Source organism: Hemitrygon akajei, chromosome 14, assembly GCF_048418815.1.
Source record: "Hemitrygon akajei chromosome 14, sHemAka1.3, whole genome shotgun sequence".
NCBI lineage: Eukaryota > Metazoa > Chordata > Chondrichthyes > Myliobatiformes > Dasyatidae > Hemitrygon > Hemitrygon akajei.
This window is the reverse complement of record NC_133137.1, coordinates 71822594-71833378: the sequence shown is the minus strand read 5'-3', so window position 1 is coordinate 71833378 and position 10785 is coordinate 71822594. Positions and strand designations below refer to the sequence as shown.

At 41.6% G+C, this 10785-nt stretch overlaps 1 long non-coding RNA gene across 1 annotated transcript; it reads left to right on the top strand.

The window, feature by feature from the left end:
- The first annotated feature begins 6200 nt into the window (after positions 1 to 6200).
- On the top strand, positions 6201 to 10348 carry LOC140739004 (uncharacterized). Its single transcript, XR_012101527.1, has 3 exons — positions 6201 to 6538; positions 8816 to 9018; positions 9396 to 10348. It is a non-coding gene; the product is annotated as an uncharacterized lncRNA (long non-coding RNA).
- The last annotated feature ends 437 nt before the right edge of the window (positions 10349 to 10785 follow it).

Here is a 10785-nt window from a genome sequence, read left to right as displayed (position 1 = left end):
GACAAAAAGATGTTAGTTAAAAGCAAGGTAAAATGAATAGGTTTTGATCTGGCATTTGAGAGTGTCAGCTGAGTCTGTATCCCTTATAGTTTTAAGTATTTGAATTCCACAGTTCAGCAGCATGGTTCAAAAAAGCTGACCTTCCAATCGTCTTTCAAGGGTGATTGTTTAAATTTAAGCGACCGACAAAGGAAACATCAGTGCTTGAGCAGAACTATAAAACGAAAACGATTCTGTAATGTACACCGGTCCCAGATCATTAACAGCTTTAGAAGCAAGTACAATAGAACTTCAAAATCAATTCTAAAAGAGACAGGAAGCCAATGCAGAGTAGCATTGGAGGATGGAAGTGATATGTTTCCTCATCCTAGTTTTAGTTAAAAGTCTAGCTGCGGCATTCTGAATCAGTTGAAGATTGTCAATAGATCGCTTTGGAAGGTCAGTAGAAAGTGCATTGCAGTAATCTAGTTTATTCGATATTAAGGCGTGAATTTGTTTTTCAGCATCATTAAGTAATGAAATGGATGTACCTTTGTGATATTTCTTAAGTAAAAATGCTGTTCTGGTCACTTTCTTTACGTGGGATTAAAAATTCAAATCTAAATCAAGGATAACACCCAGGGTTGTTACTTCTGATTTTCAAGGGGACCAAGTTCCCAAGTTTATAAAGAAGGCTGTCTCTTTTGGCTTTGGGACCAAACAAAATTATTTCAGTTTTATCTTCATTTAGTTTTAGGACATTATTGCTTATCCATTTGTTTATTGGAGACATACCAGACGTCAGAGAAAATAAGGTGTTATCATCATCAGGCTCAACTGAGATATACAATGATGTGTCATCTGCATAACTGTGGAAATCAAGTTCATGCTCTCTAAAACCTGACTGAAACCTTTCTAGAATATTGTTTCATTCAGAAAATTGCTGAGTTGGTTGAAAATTACTTTCTCAAGAATCTTGCCCAGGAAGGGAAGAGATGATACAGGCCTGCAGTTAGCTAGTACCTGACTCTTAAGGTTTGGCTTCTTAACTGGGGTTTGACAGTCGCAGTTTTGAAGGCATCTGGAAAACCTTCAGTTTCAAGGGAAGTGTTAATAATTTTCCTAACAGAATTGGAAACACTATTAAAAGAATCATTAAAAAATTATAAGAGGGGTAGAGGCAAGGCAGCTAGTAGATGGTTTACTTTTTGTTCTAAACTTGTAGAGTTCTGAATCAGAAATACTTGTAAACGTTCACAGTTGCTGTCTTTTTATGAGGTTATCTGTTGAGGTTACCAATATCTGTAGCTATAATCTCCCTAAAGGAAGTAATTTTGTTGATTAAAAAAACATCAAATCCATTATCCAAATCATTGACAAACAATGTGAAAAGTAGTGGTCCCAATATGGACCCATGAGGAAAAGCACTAGTCACTGGCAGCCAACAAGAAAAGGCCCCTTTTATTCCCACTCACTGTCTCCTGCCTGTCAGCCATTCCTCTATCCATGCCAGTATTGCTCAGTCCTGTAATTGCATAGGATTTTGGTTTGTTAAGCAGCCTCATGTGTGACACCTTATCAAATGCCTTCTGAAAATCCAAGTAAATGACGTCCACTGCCTCTCCTTTGTCCACCCTGCTGGTTACTTCCTCGAAGAACTCTAACAGATTTGTCAGGCAAGAATTCCATTGACAGAAACCATGCCAGCTTTGACTTATTTTGTCATTAGTTTCCAAGTACCCTAAAACCTCATCTTTAATAATAGACTCCAACACTTTCCCAGCCACTGACGTTAGGCTAACTGGCTTATAATTTCCTTTCTTTTGCCTTCCTCACTTCTTAAATAGTGGAGTGACATTTGCAATCTTCCATTCCTCCAGGACCATGTCAGAATCAAGTGATTCTTGAAAGATCATAATCAATGCATCTGCTATCTCTTCAGCAACTTCCTCCAGAACACTTGGACGAAGTTCATCTGGTCCTGGTGACTTAAGACCTTTGAGTTTGCCTAGCACTTCTTCCTTTGTAACAGCAATGGCACTCACTCCTGTTCCCTGATATTTATGGACCTCTGGCACACTGCTAATGTCTTCCAAAGTAAAGACAGATGCAAAGTACCCATTAAGTTCAACTGTCATTCCTTTGTTCCCCATTACTACCTCACCAGCATCATTTCCCAGTGGTCCAATATCAACTCTCACTTGTCTTTCGCTCTTTATATAACAGACATAACTTTTGGTATCCAGCTTTATATCATTGGCTAGTTTGCTCTTATATTTCATCTTGTCCCTTCTTATAACTTTTTCGTTGCCTTTTGTTGGATTTTAAAAGCTTCGCAATCATCCACCTTCCCATTCACTTTTGCTACCTTATATGCCTTTTCCTCAGCTGTTATGCAATCCTTAACTTCCCTTGTCATCCCTGCCATTTGAGAACATCTTCCTCTGAGGGACTTATCTATCCTGTGCCTTATGTACTATTCTAGAAAATTCAGCAACCTCTGCTTTGCTGTCATCCCCGCCAGTATCCCCCTCCAATCCACCTGGGCAAGCCCCTCTCTCTCGTGCCTCTGTAATTCCCTTTATTCCCTTGCAATAATGATACATCTGACTTATGCTTCTCCCACTCAAACTGTAGTATTCAATCATATTATGATCACCGACTCTTTGGAGTTCCTTTACCTTAAGCTCCCTAATAAAATCTGAATTATTACACAAAAAACAAGTCTAAGATAGCCTTTCCAGAGTATGCTCCAGCTCTGGCTGCTCTAAAACGCCATTTTGTAGGCATTTAAGAAACTCACCAACCTGATTTTCCGAATCCCTTTGTATGTTGAAGTTCCCCATTACAATTGTAATATTACCCTTATTACATGCCCTTTCCAGCTCGCTTTGCAATCTCAACCCCACGTCTTGACTACTATTTGGAGGCCTATATATGATTCCCATAATGGTGTTTTTTATCCTTGCAGTTTCTTAACTCCACCCACACGATTCAACACTCTCTGACCCTACGTCACCTCCTTCTAAAGATGTACTGTAATTTCATGTCTTAGCAACAGAGCCACACCACCACCTATGCCTTCCTGCCTGTCCTTTTGATACAAAGTATATCCTTTGTATTAAGCTGCCAACTATGACCTTCTTTCAGCCATGGCTCAGTGCTGTGCACAACATCATACCTACCATTCTCCAATTGCGTCATGAGTTCATCCATCTTATTCCAAATACTACGTGCTGTTAAATACAGCACCTTCAGTGCTGCATTCTTCATCCTTTTGAATTTTGCCTCTGTGGTGCAATTTATTTCTTTGCTCTGTCTGCATTTGTACCTAACCATTGGCTTGTCCTTCCTTACATTCACATTATACCTATGATCTACTTGTAAACCTGCAGGCTCATCCCTAGCTCTATCAAACTGGCTCCCATCCCCCTGCCATGTTAGTTTAAACCATTCCCAACAGCTCTAACAAGCCTGCCCTCAAAGATATTGGTCCCCCTCAGATTCAAGTGCAACTTGTTCCTTTTGTACAGGTCACACCTGCCCCAGAAGAAGTCCCAATGATCCAGAAATCTGAATCCCTGTCCCTGCCCCCAGCTCCAATTCTTCAGCCATGCATTTTTCTGCCACTTCATTCTATTTCTATCCTCTCTGTTGCATGGCACATGCAGCAATCCTGAGATTACTACCCTTGAGGTCCTGCTTCTCAATTTCCTTCTTTAATTCCCTGTATTCTGTTTTCAGGACCTCCTCCCTGTTCGTATCCATGTCGTTGGTATCAATATGTACCACAACTTCTGGCTACTCACCCTTTTTTGAAAAATCTGCCCTGTTTTACTGGAAGAGAATTTACCCCATCATCAAACAGAAATAAACACAGACCTCGGTATAAGGTTAATTCTTTAATATGTTATCACGGGAGCCCTTGCCTTACCAATGTCAGGTTACAGCTTAAATTTATACAGTAAATTTTGGGCAATAGCCAACAGCCAAACAGCGATTTGAAGAAGCACTCATTAGGTATCCGTAATGTTTCCACATGGTCCACATTCAGTTCCTCCATTAGCCAGGCAGTCTCCGACAAGGGTTAATAATACCTCATTTCTGGCATGATCTATTGTTAGTTAATGTCAGCTAGCACAAGCAGGGCAGTATCTGCATCTTATCCTGTCACTCTCATGAACCTAATCTTGTCAAGCTTGACAACAAAATTTAAGTCAAAATTTAATTTTCTTCCACACCCTCCCTTTTTAAGAAATTATGGACACGTTCAGAAACATCGCAGATCCTGGCACCTAGGAGGTAAGCTGACATCCGTGTTTCTTTTTCACATCTACAGAATCACGTATGTTTCCCCCTAACTATAGAGTCCCCTATTACTACTTGCATCCTCTACCGTTCTCTACCCTTCTGAGCCACAGGGCCAGACTCAGTTTCACAGGTAGATCATCCCTCCCAACGGTACTCAAAATGGAGTACTTATTGTTGAGGGGACAGCCACAGGGGTACTTTCCACTGTCGGATGTTCTCTCTTCCCTCTCCTGACAATCACCCATTTATCTGTCTCCTGTAGCTTTGTGGTGACTACCTCCCTGTAGCTCCTGTCTATCCCTGTCTATCACCTCTACACTTTCCCTAGCAAGCCAAAGGTCATTGAGCTGCAGCTCCAGTTCCTTAACACTGTCTCTAAGGAACTGCATGTTGATGCACCTGGTGCTGATGTGGCCATCAGGGAGGCTGGTAGTCTCCCAGAAATCCCAGATCTGGCACCCAGAACAGGACACTGGCTCTACAGACACACCTCCTAATTTCTCAAGTGTTCAATAAGAAATAAGGAATGGACTCTCCTACTTAGCTTAGCTCGGCCTGATCTCACCAAAGCCCTGTTGAGTCAAAGCCTTGCCACTCTGACTCAGACCACTCCCACAATGACCGCTCCCATGACGACCTCTCCGCTAGAAAGTAACCCTCTTTTATAGAGACTCCATTTTTAAAGCTGTTTGCTGGAATTGCATGAGAACACTTTTACAGCATCAGTGCAGTACTCCAATCAAAGCCTCCCGCTGAGAAAACTTCCTGCTTTTTAAAGCTCTTCACCGCGGGAATGTTTCTACTGCGTCTGCGCAGTACTCCATTCAAAGTCCCAGGCTACATCCACACTACGCTGGATAAATCCGTAACCGAAGCTTTTTCTCTTCGTTTTTACCCTCCGTCCACTCTAAGACGGTGTTTTCGTCCCCCGAAACCGGAGCTTTTCAGAAACGCTTTCCAAGGTGGATATTTTTGAAAACACTGCTCGGGCAGATCGGTGTGGACAGAGTAACCGGAGACTTTTGAAAACGCTGTAAGACAGCAGCGTGCTATTTCATTGTTTTCTTGAACGCAACCTAACAATTTCAGAACAGACGGCAACGAGACTGAAGCCAGAAGAGTTAGAAATGTACTCAGCAAATACTTTGACCTATAACTTACTGAATAAATAAGTAAACTGTACTCACTTTGCCGTTTTCTGTCCTTGCTCGTATGAAGGTGGTTTACCTATATATGCAAGTACTACTCTGACAATAGATGTGTAACAGCCTAATGTAACGTTGTATGGAAATACAAGATAACACTGATGCAGACATACTGTATACATTTAACAAGCGGCTTTATTAATGCAACAGAGTCAGTCAGTTTTTCAATGTTTGTCATCAGCCGGGTCATACAGTCCGTGAACTCCCTGTCGGTTGCCTCCATACGCTCCAGTATTTGTTTTTTTTACTTTTAAGTTCTCCTGTGCGAAAGCCAACAGCTGTCCGTCTTTTAAGTTTTTCTAATCTGTAACTACACAAACGCGGACTTTTACGGTGAGATTCGACACCAAACATGTCACTTGTTTTCGGTAGATGTGTCCTGTGCATGTGCAGCAGGAGGAGATTCGCCGAAATCTCCGTTTCAATGTGGATAGAGATATTTTCAAAAACGCATGGTGTGGACGCCTATCGTTTTTATGTGAAACCGGCGTTTTCAAAATTATCCGGTTTAGTGTGGATGTAGCCTCAGTCAGCCAAACACTGGGCCCAGATGACCAGATCGTAGAATGTTCCTTCTGCAAACATTCCATTTTACATAATAAACAGCTTCTTATCAGAGTACGGTCAGATTTAGCAGGTCATTAGCAGAAACTCCTTGTGTCCACGTCGAACTGTTTTGATTAATTTATCCTGGAGCAAGCATCAGTTCACCAAATAGTTCACAAAAATGGCAGCTGCAAGGACAGTCACAAAATGGCTGCCTCCATTCCTGCCACCACACGGCAAGAACAAAGACTTTGTTTAGTGCCCTTGCCTCATTCTTGCTCACTGATTTGTAGCTTGTAGTTCTTTCTGGCCAACAACACAGATTTGAACTGCCACTGAAAACTAGCTGCTTTTTCAAGCTCCGCTCCGTTCCTGCTCGGGAAAGCTTCCACTGCAACTGCGCCGCTGCCCTATCAAAGACTCCCGCTGAAAACTCACTCCCAATGATCTCTTGTGTTTGCGGACAGAATTGTTTAACCACGGTGACATTTTACAAGGTAATTTCTTTTTAACCCTAAGTGGTGCCACAGTGTTTAATATATCTGTCAAGTTGTTGTTGAAAGAATCAATCATTTTATTTACTGAGTGGTTTTGGTCAAATGGGAATTCAAATAAACTAGCCAGCTCAGAGGTTTTAAGTTTCATCGCAGCTTCAAGAAACCATTTTCTAACTGTGATTTATTTTGTGGTCTTGTTTACAGGCAGGAGGGCACCAGAAGTATGGTTACTGTGTATTCTTACACAATAAGAATATTGTGTAATCAACTCAATAACCTGCAGTCCATAATTTTTTTAAAAAATAGTGTTCTCTCAGGGGCATTTAATCTTTGAAACTGTCAGGTAAATGACTGCTGAGGGACAAAGAAACAACGGAACTATCCAATGGCTGAGCTCTTCCAGCATTTCTAATTTTGGCTTAAGCTTACTTGAGATCACATTAGTGCTTCATGCATATCTGTGACCAGCTTCCTGCTATGATTCGCTTTTTTTTAATCCTGCCCCAGTCCACTGATTCGACTTTAATCAGGCCATTAATTCAAAGGGCTCTCCTGTTGACAAGGTTTATTTTTGCTGGACCTAAGCGTTGTTGCAGAGTCAATGTGCAAGTCGGCCGTGTGACCCCTTGAAGCTGCTACTGAGTGGATCATCAGCCTATGTCGTTGCATTCAAGTGTCCCAGCTGTCCTTGGTCCTGGAAAATAACTCATTATGTGAGCCTCAACCCTCCTACTCCCAATGCACCAGGAGCCCAGCTTCTGTCAACACACACAGGCCACTGCCATCCTTCAGTCTAGCCTGGCTAATAGACTCCGACTTCACTACATCAACACCAAACCCAGAAAACGCAAAGACATCTCAATTCCGTCTGTATCTGATTTTAACTGGAACAGTTCTGAATCTGCCTTTTTACCAGGTCTAGTGATTCTGTTCTGTTCTTCCACACTGTGCATTGGCAGAGGGATGGATGCTGAACTTCTATGGAGAGAGACTGTGAGTCTGTGATCCCTTAAGATCAAGATCTTAAGGGATCAGTTATAGTTCTGGTAAACCACACCATTTCCTGGTGCGCACCATCAGACCTTTCAAGTCAAGTCAATTCAGTCAAGTTTATTGTCATTTAATTATATACATGTATATAACATATATAACCATATAATATATATAGAAACAAGCCAACATTTCTCTGAACCAGGGTATAAAGCACAGTAGTAAATAATCCACATAATACATAATAACTTATGAAGGTAAGGATAAAATCTACCGATGAATCACACATAAATAACAAATTAAAGCCCAATAATATTAAATATTATAAGGATGAAACAGATTAACTAGTGACACTTCGAATACGATACAGCCGGATGTTCAGAAGCTTAATGGCCTGGGGGAGAAAACTGTTTCTCATTCTGACAGTTTCAGTTTTTGTGCATTGCAGTCTCCTGCCTGATGGCAGAAAGTCAAGAGGATGCTGGATGAATGGATGGGATCCCTAATTTTACTGCCGGCCCGGTGTATGCACTGCTCCTGATAAATGTTCCCGATGGATGGTAGGGAGACCCCTATGATCCTCTCACGGTCCTTTGTAAGGACTTCTGGTCCAATGCTCAACTGCTCCCATACCAGATGGAGATGCAACTTGTCAGGATGCTCTCTGTGGTGTTCCTGTAAACACAGTCGATGGGGGGGGGGAGCCTTGCTTGCCTCAATCTTCTTAGGAAGTGGAAGCGCTGCTGTGTCTTCTTGTCCAGGGAGGTAATATTAAGGGACCAAATGAGGTCATCTGTGATGTGATTTCCTTTATCTTCTCCACATACAATCAGCTGGGCCCTTAAAAGTTGTCTCTGAGTTATCCACAGCTGAACATTTGTGTGAGCTCCCCCTCTCATGAAATACCACCTCAGCATATTACGCCCCCAGCCACACGTCCTTGTCAAGTAGGCCCAGTGATTCACCACCTTCCCTCCTCCTCCCATCCTTCCTCCTGCTAAAGCAAGGGTTCCCAATCCTTTTTTTTATGTCAAGTGTTGTAATGTGAACAAAGTCACCAGAGAGACACAGCTGGCAGATATGAAGTAGTGTTTTATTTGATAAATTGATTCACAGAAGGCATCACGTTGTGACCCTTTTCAGAGGAAGAGGCCTGTTCGACCCACAAATACATGACAATACATATGCAAAAGATCTAAGGATGTTTCTGTATTTACAATGTATCTACAATGCTTCCTTTGAATTGTATATAACATTCTCACCTCCTTCTTTGCACCCACACTCCAGACAATATTATATTTTTTTGTGAAAATGAAGAGTGGACTTGCTGCTGAAAGCAACTGTGCTTTGTATGGAATGAGTGTGTACAAAGTGTGGCAAGATTACGGAAAGGAGATTAATGGTGATCTGTGAAGAAATCCTTCAGTACTGGCAACCACTGCAACCAGGTTTCTCTTGCTGCTGGTGATAGTCCACACATTGTCTTCCAGGTGGGTTCAGTCTTCACCAGTATTAGTTTCAAAGCATGTTTTGCACAATTATTTTCTGATTCAAAATTCTATATAAGCTATATTTGGATGGCACTCGGAGGTGTTTGGAGCAACAGTCGAATAAGTCGAATGTATTTTTGAAAGTATGAGATGTGAGAAGTGTAGTGTTGTTAATATTTCATCAATACTTGAGTAATATTGTAAATATATTGTTTGATTGGGCATTGCTTGTTCATTTCCATAATTCATGATGGGTCATATGTAAGATGTATGTGAATACTGTTGAGCTTAGGAGGACCTAATGGTGACTCCTTTGCTTGCATTTTCAGAAACAGCTCTATTTCCATCTTTAATATCTCTATTTTTTCCTTTTCAAGGTTCTTTTGAAGACCCTGACCTGGAGTTACTTTCTGACTTCAGTTCTTTGCGGGAATGGGACCCGCTGTCGGGGTCTCATGACTGGCTGCGATTCAATATACCAAGGACGCAGCCTAGAAGGCTAGCACACCTTCAGGGTTCTGGGACTTCATGGCTCTGGAGGCAGGCAGACTCGAGGTCAGTGCCACCGCAGGAAACTGGTGTGTCGTGGGAGACAGAAGGTCGAAAGCAGCAAGCTGGCTGTGTGCCTAGAGACCTGAGATCTTTGGGCATAGAGCTCAGAAAAAGCAACACAACAGACTTTTCACATCGTAAATCAATGAATTGTTTTGTTATGTCTCTCCTTCTCACTGTGAAACAGGGACACCTCTTTTTCCCTTATTAGGGAGAGAGAGAGCCTGTGGTGTGTCAAATTACCAGGTGAACGAGTAGTCTTTGGGGTACTGCAAGTCTGTGTCTTTATTGATGCTTTGCTGCACGCTTGAGTGCTCAGTGGGGGGGGGATTAATTTCTTTGCTGCTGCTTATGCATGTGTGGGTGCTTTGGGGTTCTAACATTTAACTGCTATTCATTCTTTGGGGCAATCCTCTGTTTTTGTGGATGGTCACAAAGAAAAAAAATTCAGGATGTATATTGTATACATTTCTTTGACATTAAATGTACCTATTGAAACCTTTGAAATATATCTATAATCCGGAATTTGTAACATTGGTAACATGTAATGTGAACAAGATGGAGTCTGTAAAATTCCAGGAGTTTTGCTGGTTTGTATGGGAAAACTTACACAAGTCTGTGTGTTTTATGGAAGGAAGATCATTTTATGACAGCTGATTTTTTTTTTTATGGCCGGAGAAGATGTTTTGACAACCAAAGGTAACAGGATGGGACTTCAAAAGAGCAAATGTCAGAATGAGATAAGATAAAGATAATGGAGGACTGTAACAGAGCATCATAATTACTGGTCTCATGTAATAAAGAACATAAAAATGCATTGGTTAAAACATAAGATCGGAAGCTGTTTTCCAGCATAATGTTTGGAGATCATTTCCTCTTTCAAGTAAAATAATAAAACTTTAACAATGCGATCCACTCTGAATCTGTTCTGCCTATTTGAAGACCTACTGGAGCTGAACAGTACACAACAATGGCATACAGGACATCATTACACCATCACGTCATATATGAGCACCTCACTAAATAAAAGGGAAGAAAAACAAAGTGGTGCAGATATCTCAACTCCTGTGTGTAGCCTTCCCACCGGGCTCAGATGCAAACTTGGCTCAATAGCTAACTGGGCTAACAGCCACGGGACCCACCCAGTGAGAAGGCCACCTTGATAAACGATATACATCTAGGGTCGGTATGATTTGGGGTTCAACCAAACAGGAA